Here is a 13,343-nt window from a genome sequence, read left to right as displayed (position 1 = left end):
GGATGTTAGATTGTGAGCTCGCCCTAGGGTGTGTGGGGACTTCCCCTATAAAAGGTCAAGGCATGTATTAGCTAGTGCGGCTCAGGCATTGAGTTTGCCCATTCCCATGGGAATGTAATAAATCTGTCTCTGCTTGACTTGGTGGTCTCCTCGAGTTATTTGGGTAAACTGGGGCAGTTTGCCCCATATAGGAGGGAAGAGGGGTTCAAGAAGGCTGGAAAAGTAGAAGGATTAACATCAGAGTTTGTATTTGATCCTGGAGGTAATAGGAAGCCACTAAAGCTGAGCTGAGAGAGAGAGAGAGGATGGGATTTTTAGAGATTTAAGACAGGGAGACCAGAGATGAAGTGATTATAATAGTCCAGGGGAGAAGTGATAAAGGCATGAAATAAGGGTGTGATTATATAACTGAAGAGAAGGGGACATTTGTGTACATGCCCTTTTTCTCTTACTAAGCATCATGATGGTAGGAACTGTGTCTTATTACTTTTTTTTTTTTTTTGGTTAGGCAGTTGGGATTAAGTGACTTCCCCAGGGTTACACAGCTAGTAAATGTCAAGTGTCTGAGGCCGAATTTGAACTCAGGTCGTCCTGACTCCAGGGCCGGTGCTTTATACACTGCATCACCTAGCTGCCCCCCCGCACCCCAGTAGAATCTTGATCAATTTTTGTTAAAATGAAAGGTACCTTGTTTCATGTAAAGACCCTGGGAGGGATGAAACATCAGATACTTTAAGGTGACAACTCAGTAAGTGGGGTTTTTTTTTTTTTTTTTGAGGGGCAATGAGGGTTAAGTGACTTGCCCAGGGTCACACAGCTAGTGAGTGTCAAGTGTCTGAGGCCAAGTAGGTTTTGATTGGAGACAAAGAGGTGGAAGAGTTCATACCAGTGAAAGTTGCCTTGGGAGATCAAGGCTGAATCCTAGGGAGTCAGAACATAGAATGAGGTCACTTAAAGGGTACCTGGGAAGATTCCAAAGACTAATGGACTATTTTAGAGTTTTACCTGGGGATGATCTTTAACCTAGCATGGGAAAATGATTTTTTTCACCAATGTAATTTTAAACATATACATACATTAAGAGATTCTACGTATCCTACCATTATAAAGTCTTCAAAACTTGGTATTTTCACAATTTCAGGGAGTTCTGTATCCTTTATTTTTAAGAAACCTTTTAAAAATCACAGAAGCAGTTTTTCCCCAAGATGGCGCTGAAGGAGAAGAAGGAGGTGGTTGTTCCCCCCAAGATGGAAGCCAAGGCCAAGGCCTTGAAGGCCAAGAAGGCAGTATCAAAGGGTGTCCACAGCCACAAAAAGAAGATGATCTGAACATCCCCCACCTTCTGGCGACCCAAGACTCTAAGACTTGGAAGGCAGCCCAAGTACCCTCAGAAAAGTGCCCCGAGGAGAAACAAGCTTGCTCACTGTGCCATCATTAAGTTTCCCTTGACTGCCGAGTCTGCTATGAAGAAGAGAGAGGACAACACCCTTGTCTTCATTGTGGATGTCAGGGCCAACAAGCATCAGATTAGGCAAGCTGTAAAGAAGCTTTATGACATCGATGTGACCAAGGTCAACACACTGATCAGGCCTGATGGAGAGAAGAAGGCTTATGTCCGACTGGCTCCAGACTAGGATGCTTTGGATGTTACCAACAAAATTGGAATCATCTAAACTGTGTCCAGGGCAGCTAGGTGGTGCAGTGGATAAAGCACAGGCCCTGAATTCAGAAGGACCTCAGTTCCAATGTGACCTCCGACACTTGACACTTATAGCTGTGTGACACTGAGCAACTCACTAAACCCTCATTGTCCTGCAAAAAAATTATTAAATAAACAAACTGTCTAGCATACTACTCCTTTACAATAAAAAAATTTCCAGTATAAAAAAAATCATAGGAGCATAGACATTTGGAAGTTGGAAGAAAACATAGAGAGCCAGCCTAACCTGCTCATATTACAGATGAGAGATGAAGTAACTAGTCAGTGCTATAAACAGGACCAGAACCTGAGTCTCTTCATTCCTAGGCTGTATCTGTCTTCAGAAACCTTTAGTGACTCTCCTTTGCTTTTAGTATAAGTACAAACTCCCACCCTACCATTTAAAATCCACACAATCTAGCTTCAACCTGCATTTCTAGTCTTATGCAACTTCTATGATCAGGCAAACTGGATTACTTGTTAGCTCTTCCTGGAGGTCAATTTGCCATCTCCCACTTCTGCTCTTGTGCCAAATGGGCATTCTCTCTTCATCTCCTTTCATATTCTTTATCACTATTAATATTGATAATCAATAATTATTAATATATTAATGAATATACTACTATAATATAATCAATATTAATATAATAATGATTATTTATCCATTCTGAGCTCAGGTTCCACCTCCCCCTGCCATTCCCCTAGCTCCAAGTATTTTTCTTTCTTCTCAAGCATTCCTGGAGCACACTACCTTCTTGGCCAAACAAGGAGCTTAATGTTTGTTGAATTGAGTTAAACTGAATTTCTGTCATGCCATACTGTGTCCCAAAAGCTAAAGAAAGACATATTCTTTGATATATTTCTTTTTTTTTTTTTTTTAGTGAGGCACTTGGGGTTAAGTGACTTGCCCAGGGTCACACAGCTAGTAAGTGTTAAGTGTCTGAGGCCGGATTTGAACTCAGGTACTCCTGACTCCAGGGCCGGTGCTCTATCCATTGCACCATCTAGCTGCCCCTTTGTGTTTTTTTTTTCTTTGATATATTTCAATGGTTCAGTTTCTCAGTTATCATAAGTTTAAGGATGGAATCAATCAATGACTCATTCCATATAATACCAATGGAACAATGGTATTAGCTTTTGTCTGTGACTTATTTCAAGTTTCAGTTCTTTGAAGGCTGGCTTTTTTTGCCCCATAGTTACATTCCCTGACTGTAGTTTGGGCACACTGCCACCAGGTGGTAGCAATGTGCCACAATTAAGCATCTCAGCTTGGAGCTATATCCTTCCTTTGGTGTTAGGTGATGACTTTCTGCAAAAGCAGATTTAAACTGTGAATTTTCATAACTTTTTATACTAAAATAATTATTAAAATAGTTTGTGTCAAAGTTTTAAACAACTATTAAATTTTTAGGAAGGTACTATGGAGCTGACTTTTGAGAAGATTCCTAACCTAGATGGACATATCTTTCCTCACCATCTTCTAAATTTGTTTTAGTTCTTTTCCTCTTTTTTTTTTTCCAGGGCAATGAGGGTTAAGTGACTTTCCCAGGGTCACACAGCTAGTAAGTGTCAAGTGTCTGAGGTCAAATTTGAACTCAGGTCCTCCTGAATCCAGGGCCTGTGCTTTATCCACTACTCAACCTAGCTGCCCTTTCTTTTCCTCTTTTAACCTTGCTCCAAGGACCCAGCTGCTTTCATGTGTCCAAAACTCCTCCCTGCATTTTATCCTCAACTAAGCACCTTCAGTTGTCTCACTTGGCAAAAGACTTCTATTTTCCAGTTATCCTCTCTCAGTTATCATAAGTGTAAGGGTGATTTGAATCAATGACTCACTCCACCCTAATATAGGTATTTAGAAAAAGCCTCTTGCCCTGATATCTCAGATGAGAATAGGTACAAACCACGTGGTTAATCGAGTTGGCAATGAGCAGAATACTAACAGCCATGAAATGAAATGAAATCATGCTATACAGGAAGTGTGTAAAAATAGTCTGAAGAGACTGAGCCATGAGCAAGCCAGTTCAAAACCCAGCATTCAATTGCCCGGCCAGCCTAGTGGTGGAAACTGTTCAAGCCAAACCCCTGAGAGGAACAGTTATGGAGGGGTTGGGGGGACAAGAGCCTCTGCCTTCCCCGTCCTTCCTCCTCTAGCACTTGACCAGAGGAAGACCTTGTGAACTTTGAAAGGTCTGAAAGACTTGGAATTGTCAAGAACATCCTAGCAGTGTCTTTAGCACAGTGGATGGCAGTCTTCACTGGGAGCCAAGGGCAAATTAGACATATCAGAAACTATACCATACCTGGGATCATTTTTGTGGGAACCTCATGAAGGAGACATCAAGACTTTCAGGAGTTTTGTTACCCCCTTTTCCACATCATATGTTCTATGTTACTCCCTTTCCCTTGGCTTCTTCGTGTACTTGTAGGAGAGTGTGCCCCCAGTTTGGGGGAGTGTGATGTTTTGTACCAAATGCTCTGACTCTACCACCTTAGTAAAAATCCATTTATAGAAGTTGTTAAGTCTGACTGGCTAATCAATATCAATGGGTAAACAATGGGGGAAGTACGCCTGTGGGGACTCGAGCTAGAGTACTAGAATACCTCCCCAATCCTTCAGGGTCACCTCTAGAACCTAGAGAGGGAGAAGTCACTAGCCTCGCTCCGAGGACCCATCCTGCTGATGTGAATTGTGGGAGTTTAAGGTGGTAGAACCAGTGTAAGGAGCCTAGTTAGTAAGAAGGAAATGAAGGAAAATATAATTCCTATATCTTTCACTCTCGTCTAAATTCCCTAACATTTCTTTTTCCCCACAAAAAAGGCCAGAAAAATGCCTTTTTGCTTAAGAAAAAAACAAACCCTATCTCCCTTTACCCCCAAAGAAATATTTTTTTTCCAATTTATTCTTTTTTTTTTTAAAGTGAGGCAATTGGGGTTAAGTGACTTGCCCAGGGTCACACAGCTAGTAAGTGTCAAGTGTCCAAGGCCGGATTTGAACTCAGGTCCTCCTGACTCCAGGGCCGGTGCTCTATCCACTGCACCACCTAGCTGCCCCCTCCAGTTTATTCTTACTTGACTTCTCTTAGGCACAAATCAGATTTTGCACCCAGTGCTTGAAATTAACTTTTTAACGAGTTATCTTTAGGAACACACTTCAGTCTTGCCACAGGTTACAAAGCATCAACTGGGGGATTAAACAGAAAAGGAATGGGTTTCTTCTTCTTGGCATGTATGAATAACATATAGTGGTTGTATTGTCATAATGAGGTAGGTGTAGGTAATATATCTATAGTCTTTTGCTCTGTGGTGATGCAGACATAGACTTTCCTCCCAAATCTGGTTTGTATAAAACATGAATGTGGTCTGTGGTGTGGGTGGGAAGATCAGGGAGAAGAGAACAGCAGCAAAAATGACAACAATGAGGAGAATCGTGATGATAAAAATGAATAAAAGATCTTTGAGTTGAAAAAAGTTTTAAAAAAAAAAGCCTTTTGTGAGATATATACTTTGTGATAATTTGTATGTTTTTTTCTTTTTAAAGTGATCTTATTTTAAGAGTACAGCCTAATACATCTGTGTGGCCTATATTTAGATTAATATAGTATGTTTTGGAAATATAATAATCATTTCATGTGCAATTATTTTCAATGTATTTTTCCCTTTTAAATACATTTCATTTCAGGGGATATGCCCTATATTCCAACCAGCTACATGGTGTAGAGTGCTGAGCCTGGAGTCAGACATACCTGAGTTCAAATCCAGCCTCAGACACTGTGTGTATAATGTTTGGTTATTTCCAAGGTATAACTGTTTCTCACATTGGAAAAAATTAGTAATCAGCTCTTCTGAATCAGTTTGAACTGGTTCCATCCAGTACATTCCTGGAAACAAATCCACATATTAGCTGTGTCTGCAAATGTGTATTTCATTCTATACCTATAAACCCTATAGTATCCTTTCTTTTACTAAAAGTGAACCCTTAAAAAGCTGAGCTCACCAGTTCTGAGGAAGGGCAGGCAAGGAGCCAGCTGTTGAGGAAGAGGCAAACCAAAGATTTTATATTTCATCTTGGAGGCAAGAGGGAGCCTTTGGTGGTTATTGAACGGTATGACATGACCATACTTGCACTGGAGAAAGAACACTTTGATAGACCGGTGGACATGAACTGGAATGGGGAGAAGCTCACTGCAAGAGAGCCAACCAGAAAGCTGTTGTTTATTCCAGGTGTGAGGTGATGAAGGTCTGTGCCAGTCTGGTGGCAAGTGTCAGGGGAGAGAAGAGCAGCAGATATGAGAGTCATTCACACAATCTTTTCAGCAAATAATCAATCAAGGCTTGACAAGTGTTTATTAAGGACCTGCTGTGAGCCAAGGATTGAGGATGTCAACACAAAGTGGAGACTGAGCTTCCATTCTATAGAATAGTCAGTACTCTTCCTGACAATTCCAAGAAGGAACATGTTAGAAAGTGTGGTTGCTCTTCATTGGTATCCCTGGTATCCCTTTTTAATATATTCAGTTGTTATGTACAGTCATTATTCATGACTTAAAATATTTACATTTTGTTTTGACAGAACGGATATATTCTAACAAACATCCAAACAAAATCCTTTATAAATCACATTTCCTGGGGGGAAGAAGAGTTAGATTGTTAATTCTGAAGAGAAAAGATGGGTGTGTCCTTTAACTTTGATTTGTTGTTCATTCATTTCAGTCATGTCTGACTCTTTGTGACCCCCTTATAAAAGCACTTCCTTTCCTGTGGTTATCTTACCCTTGTCTGCATCTTTTTCTATTCCTAATGTAAGCAAACATGGCATTTTTGGTGTGGTTGCAGCATGTAGTTTAAGTGATACATTTTCAGTTTCCTGTGCCTTTCCTGAAGTTGAGTGCTCATCATTTTATTGGTGGTATTTTGTTTTGTTTTTTTCTTAGCTGTGGGAGCCCATTTGGTCTGATGTTTCATGCACAAAAGAATTTGAATTGGAAAGGACCTTAGAAGTCCTCTAGTCCAACTTTTCCATTTTACAGATGAGAAGGCTGAGGTCCCAAAGACGTTATATGACTTCTATTGGATAACAGTCTACAGTGACTTGTAAATTATTTTCTCAAGTTGAAACTGATAGTGCAAACCTAATCATTACATATAATTACCACTACCACTGATAGGCTCAGTGTGGCAAAGGTGGTCACTTTCACTCTTTCCCACTAAGGGGCCCTAGCTCTGGGCCCACAAATGTAGACTAGGATCAATTCTGGGGAGCCTGGCATCCTAAGAGAAAGTTCAGGTTTTTCTTGCTTCCTCTGTGGCTTTTTTTTTAACCCTACCATGGAGCCCTGGGGAAAATTATTTAAAGTTTAGGTTTGGCTCATGTCTAGGGGCTCCTCAAAAGGGATAGTAGAAAGGTTTTCAGTGTACAATGTAAAGCAGGTATAGGACAGCTATTTATTTCCCCCACACAAAAGAAATGTTAAACACTAAAGACTTATAGCATGAATGAACAAAAACTTAAACAAGCACCTTATCCCGACTCCTTACTAGGGGGAGAACTGCACATTCCAGAAGCAGGAGAAAAGAGAAGTAACAAGAGAGTGTAGTCACTCCTTTTGGATCCTAATGAATGGGCTGGTTTTCCTTGTTCAGTGGCCAATCTTCTCTGATATAGCTTTTTTTTTTAAATTTATTTTTATTTTTTGGTGAGACAATTGGGGTTAAGTGACTTGCCCAGGGTCACACAGCTAGTAAATGTTAAGTGTCTGAGGTCGGATTTGAACTCAAGTCCTCCTGACTCCAGGGCCAGTGCTCTACCCACTGCACCTCCCAGCTGCCTCTCTGATATAGCTTTGACCTAGCCTGCCTCTTGTAGCTAATAGGGGGTAGGGGATGAGGCTAGGGCCATGAAAGGTTTTCTGTTTTTTTCCCCAAAGCACCAAGTTCTTTAATGTTGAGCTACATTTCTCTGGAGGTTGCTAGAAGAGCATATATTCCATGGGGGACACACACACACACACACATACATACACACTCACTCCCCGAAATGAAAAGATAAATACATTAAATTGCATCTAACAAACACTTTTCTTTCCATTTATACAACTTTGTGAAATGTTCCTGCACTTTATTCCCATCATCTTTCCTTGGTGTCATCTTCACGCTTGGGATCCTATGGATATTCAGAAATTTCATTGTGCACCCTCCCTTACAGATAATTTATAAAAGTGTTACTTAAAACCAGTCCTAGCATTAATGCCACCTAAAGTATCATTGTTAATATTTCTTCATCTGCAGAAATTGTCTATTTGTTGTTCCTATTGTCCCATTTCCCAGGGTTGTTGTGAGGATCAGAGTTGTTTGAATTTTTATGTAAAGCGCTTAGCCCAAAGTAGGTGCTTAATAAACAAGCATTTGCTCGTTTTCTTCCCACTTTCCCTATCTTTAAACTTCTCTTTAGTCAAATACAAGCATGGTTTTGTTCCCTCTTATATGTGTTTATTTCAATAAAATAGCTTAACCTCATCAAAGCCTTTTTAAAATATAAATAAAATCGTTTGCTTCCTTTTATTCATAAGTGAATTCGCCCCATAGAATGATCCTGAAGATGGCTTTGTTGGTTCTGAGTATCCATCAAGAAGATAATAGAGAAGACCCAGCCACCACCTGGTAATGTAATGGTGGTGGTTGTAAGTGGGGGTATAGAGGTAGCGAAAGCTGAGTTAATATCTAGAGGAGTTGAGCTGGGAGAGTTTGAGTCAGTTGGAATCACTTAAGCTATTTTGATGAAGAGGGAAGGTGAGGTTCCAGACTTGTTATTTCATCCATGTGAGAAACTTTGGGGGAAGAAACTTCCTTTACCAAGGGAGATCTGCAACCATTTAGCAATTTATAGACTTAGAGAGTTGGGAGGGGATACAGATGGGAATACTGAGAGATTAAGTGACTTGCCCACAGTCTCACAGATATACTTTGTGTGGAAATGGAAAAAAAAAAAACAACTGTTCATAACATATGATCAATAAGCATTTATTAAGCACCTACTTTGTGCCAGGCACTATGCTAAGCACTGGTACAAAAAGAAGCAAAATACAGCCCCTGACCTCAAGGAGCTTATACTCTATATAGGTATAATATTTATGTAGTGTTTTGCTATTTAAATGTTTTTTTTCCCCCACATATATCAACTCATTTAATATCTGCAACAACCCCTTGAGGTAGATGGTGGGTTTTTTGTTCTCAAAAGGAGTAAAATGAAAGTATTATTATCTACATTTAAAGATGAAGAAATAAGTAGAGACATTGTGACTAACCTAAGGTCACACAGATAGTAATTTTTTTTTTCGGGGTGTGTGTGTGTGTGTGTGTGTGTGTGTGTGTGGCAATTGGGGTTAAGTGACTTGCCTAGGGTCACACAGCCAGTAAGTGTTAACTGTCTGAGGTCAGATTTGAACTCAGGTACTCCTGACTCCAGGGCTGGTGCTCTATCCACTGTGCCATCTAGCTGCCCCAGATAGTAATTTTTTTTTTTAAGTGAGGCAATTGGGGTTAAGTGACTTGCCTAGGGTCACACAGCTAGTAAGTGTTAAGTGTCTGAGGCCGGATTTGAACTCAGGTACTCCTGACTCCAGGGCCGGTGCTCTATCCACTGCACCACCTAACTGCCCCCAGATAGTAATTTTTTAAAAAATATTTTTATTTTTTACATCACCCACATTTTCCAATGTATCCTCCCCAGACCTTACTTCTTTTCTCCCAGAAAGTCACCACTTTTTTCTTTCTTTCTTTCTTTTTCTTTTTTTTTTTTGCAGCACAATGAGGGTTAAGTAAGTTGCCCAGGGTCACACAGTTAGTATCAGGTGTCTGAGGCTGGATTTGAACTCAGGTCCTCCTGAATCCAGGGCCGGTGCTTTATCCACTACGCCACCTCACTGCCCCTACACAGATAGTAATTGGCAGAACTGGGTCTCAAATTTAGGTCTTACAGGCTCCATAGTCAATCTGTTCCCTTTTCCCAGCATGGTCCCTGTTTTCAGTATTGTTTCCTATAGTAAGGAAGCCTATTCGCCTTAAGGATTAGGTAGCTTAATTTAGAATTGCATAAATACCAAAGTTTGTACAAATTGTAAATGTATCAAAATAGATCTTTCTATTTTTCTAAATCCTGAGAGCAAATATATTTTTCTAGAACATACAATAATTCGATTTACACAATTACTCTTTTCTATAAATATCATTGTATTTTTGGCTGAATTTTTTTCTCCCCTCTTCAGGATAGAAAACTTTGCTAACGAATACAGAGTGCCCCAAAAGTTCTACTGAAGCTTCAAGCTTCAATATCTTAAATACATTAATTTGCATCCTTAATTCAAACTTGAAGTTTCAAGCTGCACTAAGACTTTTGGGACACTCTGTATTATTTTCTAAAAAAGAGCTCAGCCCCCCTCTTCCCCCGCCAAAAAAAACCCTTTTATTCTCACAACCTAAACTTCTTATTTTGACTCCTGAGTACAAAAATATTTTTCTTTTGGTCTTTGTAATTTTCGCTATAAATAGTTAAAAACAAATCTTGTGTGTATCTCTTGTTTGGTGACCTGGAACTAGTTGAAATGTAGGTGCTTCATAAAACATCTTAACTACAGATATTATCTTGGTTTTTGTGAAGCATGAAATAGTTCAGTTTATTGACTGATTGTTGTGTCACTAGAGAGAAATGAATTTTTACTGTGTGTGTTTTATTGTATCTTTTCAGTGGATTCAGCATTAAAATAAATAATGCTATAATGGGAGAAGATATAGCTTAATGATTTGACTAGAGGAGGGGGAGTTAGGAACTCTGGGTTGTAATAGAATCAAAACCCCTGACTTCCTCTGTGGCCTTGGTTGAAGCACTTAACCTTTCTCTGCCAACATTTTCTCATCTGCAAGATAGGGTTAAGAACATTGACCTGTTTTCACTAGAGTGAAGTCAGAAACAGTATTTGCCTAGTGCTTTGAGAGTCTTAGATAGCTGTTGTCATAAAGGAAAAAATTATTTTTATCATTATTTATTCTCATAAATATTCTTCTCAATAGGGTACTTCCATTGATACTAGCCTCTTGCTATTACTTCCATCCTTCCCCACTAGCCTTTCTTTCCTAAGTGAAAGAATCTGGAACAATGTTATTATAGATATTTTAAGATCAAGTACATGTTTTTTTGTTGTTTGTTTTTTTCCCATGAGCTTCCCCTCATTGGTCTTCAAGCTGCAAATTTCCTTCAAAGGAAAGAAAGAAAGGGTTTTTTTTAAATCAATTTTATCAATTCCATATATTTTATCACTCTGACTTTTTGCTTTTGTTTAGTGTATGATGAAAAAATTTACAAGCCACTGAATGAGAGGTTTGTTGCTGCTAAAAGATTGATTTTCCCTCTTTTTTTTTTTTTTTAGTACAGAAAACTCTGAAATTGCATGTAGAGATATTAGACATTGCTATCAATTAACATACCTTCTTCCAGATCAGGGGAGAGAAAGCAAGCAAGCATGCATGCATGAATGAATGAAAAAGCACTGTATACTCAGCACTGGGGATATGACTTTGGAATAATTTGAGACACCCTATATAAATGCTAGCTATTTTAAAATACTAACCATTACTCAAAAAATGTCTCACTATCTTGACACAGTGCTTGAAATTTCACCAATTAGAGATTCATTTCTTTGGAAGAAGACCTCTTTGGGTGTACATGCTTGGCCTCTGTGTGTTTAACCATCTAGCTTAGAAAATAATATATAATATTCTACTAATGAGGAAAAGAAACTTGATTTTATTTTACCTGAACAATAGAGCCACTATTCTAGTCTAACTTTTCAGTACCTGAAAGAATGTAATAGGTTCCTGGTAATCACAAGCAGACTTTGAGATGTAATTTTGTGATTTGTGATTTTGTTGGGATTGGTTCTTCCTTCACTTACACAGCTCACCACTTCTCTATGACTTAGGGAATTGTTTTTGAGAGTTACTAGGGCTGCCAAATTTGTCACCCTTTGGCCCAACCAGTGCTGAGTCTCTGAGCTAAGCAGCCTTGGTTCTGGATGACAAGCATACAGTTCATCTCTAAACTATTCCTCAGAGCCTTTCAAGCTTGGGAGGCTCTACCAGGCTTCATTCTCTGCTGCCATAGTCTTTGAGAATTCAGGGTCACCTTTATCCCATGATGAGGTGTCAAAGTGGGATTCTAGTGAATTATTTTTGAGAGTTTCTATGGTTTTGTGTGTGTGAATGCATGTATTTGTGTATGTTGTGGAGTTTGAGTGAGGAGATAGATACCCCAAGTATGTACCTGCCTCCTCAAGGCTCTTCATATGATTTGATCTCTTTTTAATTAGAAAAAGATAGAAACTTTACTCAGCCTTGTAAATCTTCATTTCAACTCCATTAGACTGTAAGGTCTTTGAAGGCAGGGACTATTTCTACTTTTCTTTATATCCTCAGCACTTAGTCCAGTGTGTGGCACCTACTAGGTGCTTAATAAATGCTTGTTTATATGACCTGATTGGGCCATTCTTCACAAATTCTGATCCCAGCAGTATTTACCATAAAGATCAAATTAACTGTGGCCACTAGAGGGCAATATTTATTAAAGAAACACTCCCAACTGTGGCTGGCTTATTTGAGGGATGCTAAACATCTTAATTATTTTCCACTCATTTTGAAATCAAAAGAACTACCTTGTCTCTTCTGCTCCATTCCTACCTTTCTTCTTCTCTCCCTCTTCTGCTTTTAAAAAAGTGTTAACAGAGTATCTAAAAAACCTCTTTTGCTATCCTGACATCTTTTAACAATTTTTCTTTTTTAAGAAAACTTTATTTTACATCTGCTGAGTTTCCACATATTTTCCTCAACTTTGGTCACAGTCTTTGGAGTTAGGGTAAATACTAGGGAAAGAGAGACACTATGACACATATGATACTGTCATGTAATGATGTTGATATTGGTAGTGAACATATATGTTATATATATAAATAAACACATATATAGTGCTTGGGGAATTTTATATACATATGTATACGTGTGTGTGTGTGTGTGTGTATATATATATATATATATATATATATAGTGCTTGGGCAATTAGTGCTTGGGGCACAGTAGATAGATCACTGGGCTTGGAATCAGGAAAGACTCATCTTCCTGAGTTCAAATCTGGCCTCAGATACTTACTAGCTATGTGATCCTGGGCAAGTCACTTAACTCTGTTTGACTCAGTTTCCTCATTTGAAAAATGAGCTAGAGAAGGAAATGGCAAACCACTCCAGTAGCTTTGCCAAGAAAAAAACCCAAAATTGGCTCACAAAGAGTTGGAAATGACTGAACAACAAGAACAACATATAGTAGTTACTATGTGCCAGGCACTGTGCTAAGCCCTTTACAATTATTATTTCATTTGATCACAACAACCCTGGGAGGTAGGTGTTACAGATGAATCACATACAATTATAGATCTTGGAACTGGAAGGGAATGTGAAGACCAACCAAAGTTCAACCCCCTAATTTTACAAATGAGGAAACTAATGTGTCAGTTCTAGTATGGTGTTACGGTTAAACTCTCTTTGTGATGATCAGAAATCTGGTTTTTCCTATTCCTCCCTAAAGTTCCAGGCCAATGAGGCTGTTC

The 13,343-nt window shown here is 39.0% G+C and overlaps 1 protein-coding gene and 1 pseudogene across 2 annotated transcripts in view; both read left to right on the top strand.

The window, feature by feature from the left end:
- The window catches only part of EFCAB2 (EF-hand calcium binding domain 2), a 146,179-nt gene that overhangs the window by 85,473 nt on the left and 47,363 nt on the right, over positions 1-13,343 (top strand). The window lies entirely within an intron of this gene.
- Positions 1,206-1,673, top strand: LOC122752579 (annotated as a pseudogene).

This window comes from Dromiciops gliroides, chromosome 4 (genome assembly GCF_019393635.1).
Source record: "Dromiciops gliroides isolate mDroGli1 chromosome 4, mDroGli1.pri, whole genome shotgun sequence".
Taxonomy (NCBI): Eukaryota; Metazoa; Chordata; class Mammalia; order Microbiotheria; family Microbiotheriidae; genus Dromiciops; species Dromiciops gliroides.
Note: the sequence above shows the minus strand (reverse complement) of the source record. Positions and strands in the feature narration are given on the sequence as shown.